This window comes from Coturnix japonica, unplaced genomic scaffold, assembly GCF_054131305.1.
Source record: "Coturnix japonica strain WE unplaced genomic scaffold, WE-NBRP24 Scf041, whole genome shotgun sequence".
Taxonomy (NCBI): domain Eukaryota; kingdom Metazoa; phylum Chordata; class Aves; order Galliformes; family Phasianidae; genus Coturnix; species Coturnix japonica.
The window spans coordinates 4,750,391-4,755,745 of NW_028188944.1; the positions used below are offsets into that span (position 1 = coordinate 4,750,391).

Sequence of the window (5,355 nt, forward strand, 5' to 3'; positions counted from 1 at the left end):
CAGTCCATGGGATGCAATTTCAGGTATTTGGTACAGTCAGTGAATGCCTGCAGCCCCACTTCTAATCATCAGATCACAGAAACTATGCCTTGACTGTAAGAGGAAAGGAGAAGGATCAAAGCAAATACCTCTCACTCTCATCTTGGTGCTGACATCAACATTTTTGGCAACAAATTTCACTTCTGCTCCATCCTCGTTCTTGGTGACGTTCTTTATGATTAGGCTGTGAGTAGTTTGGGTTCTCTTGATGATCCAGGTCTTGCTTTCCTGTAAGACTTTACCACTGAGGTACCAAGTGCCGCGACACGTTGTTGTAAGGTCAATAGTAAACATGGCATCCCCTCCAGGTACAGCTGCACCAGTTGTTAGGGGGGATTTCACAACCAGGACTGGTTCTGAGGAAGAACAACATGAATGTCTTAATGCTCTTTAGATGCAAGTCTGGTATCTCATTTAGAGATGGAAGATTAAATCATAGGGACATTTCTACTTCTCCCTTTGCATGAGTGCTGGAAGAAGCACTTCTATGCTTAAGATCTGTTACAGAAAGTTCTGCCTCTTGCACATGTGAGATATCAAAAGATAAGGATATTCATGTCCCTGTCACAGAAACATAACTTGTATCACTTTAGTGGTAGCTGGAGGTTGATAGGAGATAGGAGAACTAGGAATAAGGGAAAGCCTTTGGTGTGTTAATGCACTACTATCCTTAAAGTCAAAGGAAACATCTTTAGGGAACCAACACAGCTGCTCAGCACACACTGACCCATTTCCACTGGGGTTTTTGTGCTTACCAAGGTGCACGCTCCCTGGGAATTCCAGAGACGGGCTCTGTCCATGCGCATTGACTGCAGACACTCGGAACTGATCATCAGCCTCTTCAGACAGATTGCTCACCGTGAACTCTGGGACGGGGACATGAGACTCGTGGCACCTCACCCAGGTGAAGCCAGTTAGTTTCTTGCATTCCACGACGTAGCCATTGATTGGAATGGGGCAGTGCATCTTCGGAGGGGTCCATGCCAGCATCACTGAGGTTTCTGTTTTATTTTTCACCACGGGGTCAACTGGGGGCTGGGTGGGAGGTTTTCTGGGAGCTGAACAGAAATAAATACAGAAATATTAGCATAAGGTCATTTAGGCTGGAAAAGACCTTCAAGATCAGCAGACTCAACTTTCAGCATGACCTACTGAGTCCCACCATTAACTACTGTGGTACCTGAGGACATACATGACAAGCTTATTCCTGCAGGTATTTGCATAGTGAATATATTCACCCTCTGGTTGCTTTGGAACATTTTAGAGGTTAAAATCCCATCAGACTTTTTCACTGTGTGCAGCCACTGATACAGGCAGGAGGCTGGGAATTACCTGATGGGCTATAGTTACAGACTACTGACACAGTCAAGGATTGATTTCATTTAATTTTGGCCATCAGAAAGTTTGGTGTCTGGTTTAAGTCACCCAATTATAATTTAAGACTCCAAATATAATCATATGGAGAACAGTGCATTTAGGAGAACTCATCTCATCTTAATAAACCTGAGTGAAATCACAGAATCATAGGATCATGGGAGGGCTTGGGTTGGAAGAAACCTTCAAGATCATTAAGTGCTAGATGCCAAAGGTCCCACTAACATAGCATGAAGCCGAAAGCTAGACGCTGGTATCAGATCTCCTGACCTTACCATCAGAAATTGAGATGTCATATTTTGCTCAGAGGTGCCTGCTTGTAGGAGGGACAGCTTCCGAGCTTTTTCTGCTCCAGGAACCAGCTCGAGCTTCAGAATTTAAACAGCAGTCAGAAATTAAACTGAGCTTTGTCACCTCCATCAAATAGAAGGAGTGGTTGGGTGGTACAGCTTTCCAAATAACTTAGAAACTGTCACAACAATCAGATGCCTACCTTTTCTTTTTGAACTTGTTAATACATAGCGCTTAATAGCATCAGAATGCCCCAAGCACTTCAGATAACACGACAGCTGTAAACCCTTCTTTAAGGATTCCTTTGTTTAATCACTGAGTAACTGTAATTCAGTGGTGCTGGTGGGAGAAGTGAAGTCTTAATCTTCCCAGATGGAGAGTAGAGTTGATGTTCACATGCAGACTGGTGCTGCAGCAGAGCCAGAAACCACTCATTTGGGAAACACAGCACCAAGAAAATAATGTGAATAGCTTCATAAAATCAGGCAGCTTCACCCAAATTTCATGGCAGGTCCATTATTCTTCCTATTTTCAGGAAGAAATGTTTTCCCTGTTTCTTGTAGTTTTATTTTCTCTTCCTTTCCAGCAAGCAGCTTTGTAGCTTACAAATTGTTTTCTAATCACCTCCTGGTGTGGACAAATCACACAGGTTTTACTCCATGTTTTACATAGTTAGCATTTTATATTTGTTCCAGTATGGAACTGTACAGTCATAGAATGGCCTGGGTTGAAAAGGATCTCAAAGATCACAGAATCACACAGAATCACAGAATCCTTCTGCAAAAGAAAACACAAAAGCTACAGGGACTTGGAACTACTTTGTATATCGAGATCAGAAGGAACTGAGAAGTTTTCAAGTACAAAGAACTTACTTTTCCAGATTGCCTTTTCCAGACTGCTGTTCCAGCAGTGACAACAAGCGCAGGCAGCCCGGAGGACATGGCTGACATCGATGATCGGCTGGCATGGATCAGCGAGGATGAGTTTGGGCACAGCACAGCTGGCAAGGGATGCTGGGGTGGCTGCAGCAAGACAAGAGCTCCTCCAGCCTGAAGATCTCCATCACCAGAAGAAAAAGGACAGGGTGAAAGTAAGGAAGACGCGCAGATGAGAAGAGCAGAAAGGGAGATGAGGAGGGAACTTGGTGCGGTGGCAATTCTGGGGGAGAAATTGTACTCTGATAATGTTACACTCTGAAATTCAGTGTTGCAATTTGGAGGAAGGAATTATTGGGGTGGGAATCTGGGGGGCCGTTGTAATACCAGAAGAATTTTACAGAGCAGCAGCCATGCATCAAGAGAAGGGCTTCACAGAGCAGCAGCTGTGGAGGGAGAAACAGCATGAGAACCAAGGACACCTCTAGGAAAAGAATGAGTAGCTCGGGGCTTTCAACGGGGGTTTTAGGGTTGTTATTGCAATAGCTTTCCTTCAATTAGTGTGTGTGGTTTTTAAATGCCCTCGTCTGTCTGCTATAAAAGCATGGCTTTTCGGGCAGTCGATGGACGCAGCCATATTTAACCATACTGCTGTCTGGCTGTTTGTCCTAGCGGGCTGACCTTTTGCCTTCAGGTTCGCCAACTACTGTCTCAGGAACCAGAGTTATTAGGCATTATCCAGGTTATCTTGTGCTTCTACTATGTTAATAGATTGGATGTGAATCCAATGGGGTCTGATGTTACAAATGGTGCTGGAATCTGCGGCAATAATCATTGAATGTATTAGTAATGCTCGGTTATGATGCTATTACCTCTCTTATATCCAACTAATTTGGATTTTTCAAATATGACCACGCATCACTTGAGAGGAAGGCGCACGCTCATAGAACTGAATGGGGGAGTTGATTTCATTTTCCAAGCAGGTGTTCCACTTGGGCTCTGTATCACGCACTGGCCATGCGGATATGGAGTACAACTGGAAGAAATCCCTCAGACCCTGAATGCAGGAGAGAATGTGTGGTGGGTGAGAGAGGAAAGGTGCACTTTGAAGCAGGGGACGCCCTGCTGGCACTGCCTGCCGCATCCACCACCAACACGGTTTGCTCTTTATCCTGCTCCACAGCTGCTGCTCTGTCAAGTCCTTCTCTTGATCCATGGCTGCTGCCATTCTTCTTGGATTACAACAGGGGGCTGGGAGGTTTTTGGCAGAGGGAGGGAAGTTGATTGGGGGTGGGAGTTTGAGGGGGTGGGATCAGAAAGGATTGTTAGGATGGGAAATGGTTGGGAATACTGTCATTTCTTGACTGTTTGCTACGTTCAATGATTACATGTCTTTGCCATATTTCTGCCTGCCTGCGGCCGTTCCTTCAGTTACAAAGCCCACCTCCCCAGGCCCCTGGGCCCACCTTCAGGGCAATGTGAAAGGGCAGCAGAAAGGGCAGTGTCCCAGATCTGCCACCACCATTGGACCCATCCCTCCCCTCCTCAGTCAGTTCTGCGTGGGAATGGAGGGATGAGAAAGGGGGATGGACGGGAATTCTGGGAGAGCTGAGTGGCTCAGCCTGGAGTGGAGGAGGCTCACTGCCATCCCAGACACAGCCATCAGTCCCCAGGTGCAGAGAGGACTGAGCCAGGCTGCACCCTGCAGCACCCAGCAGCAGGATCCCAGTCTGAGGCCTGCCTAGGTCGTGTGGCTGCGCTGCAGGCTGAGCTATGGAGAAAGCCCCACTTGGAGATTTCTTCGCTCCCTGAATGTTCCCCCCTTTCTCCATCTTGCTCTGCTCCATCCCCAGCCGCAGCCCGGCGTCCCCGACATGTTGCTGTGCTTGCAGAGCTGGACTTGGCCCTTGACCTGTACAGGCCCCTGTCCCCACCTGTCGGATATCCACCTTGCCTTCTCACCCCTCTCTCTAGATCCAGTTCATGCCCCATCTATCTCACCTCCATGTCCCACCTACGTCCTCTCTACGTCTTTTGGTCTCCCCCAAACCACCCTCACGGTGCCTTACCTCCTGGCAGGCTCAGGGAAGGAGCACCCGGTGCCCTGAGCCCACAGGCCCAGCCCTGCACAGCACTGCACACAGCACTGTCATGGCGGCGCCCGGTGCTGCCGCACAGCATCCTGGGAGTGGTAGTTCCTGCGGGGCCTGCAGCTCCCAGCAGGCCCTGCAGCTCCCAGCAGGCCCGGGCGAGGGCAGAGGGGAGCAGTGCTGTCAGCCGGGAGCTCGCCCAGAGAGCCCGATGTTCGGAGCACTTCACACCAGGAACTTTGGACTCGGCTGCTTCTGTCCACAACGTCCCTGAGCTGCTCAGGAAGCACAACTGTCTCACCCTCTGAGAGCTGGGCTGTGCAAAGGAGGCTGCAGTTGCAGGCTCAGCTCTGCCCTGTTCCAGCAATGCACTTCCTTACAACTGGAGCACTGTCACGCTTGCTTCTTGCTTCAACGGAGCAATCGCCCACCGCTTTGCACACCTCTGTGCTCGTGCAAATGGCCACCACCCCATCCCTGCACTCACACACACACACACACACACACACACACATGTACCACCCCATCCCTGCACACACACACACACACACACACACACACATGTACCACCCCATCCCTGCACACACACACACACACACACACACACACGTATCACCCCATCCTTGCACACACACACATACATGTACCACCCCATCCCTGCACACACACACACACACATGTACCAC

General features: G+C 48.8%; 1 long non-coding RNA gene across 1 annotated transcript; it reads right to left on the reverse strand.

The window, feature by feature from the left end:
• Positions 1 to 834: 834 nt before the first annotated feature.
• On the reverse strand, positions 835 to 4,746 carry LOC146752867 (uncharacterized). Its single transcript, XR_014940365.1, has 3 exons — positions 4,649 to 4,746; positions 2,577 to 2,761; positions 835 to 1,097 (listed from the first exon to the last, which is right to left on the reverse strand). It is a non-coding gene; the product is annotated as an uncharacterized LOC146752867 (long non-coding RNA).
• Positions 4,747 to 5,355: the final 609 nt, after the last annotated feature.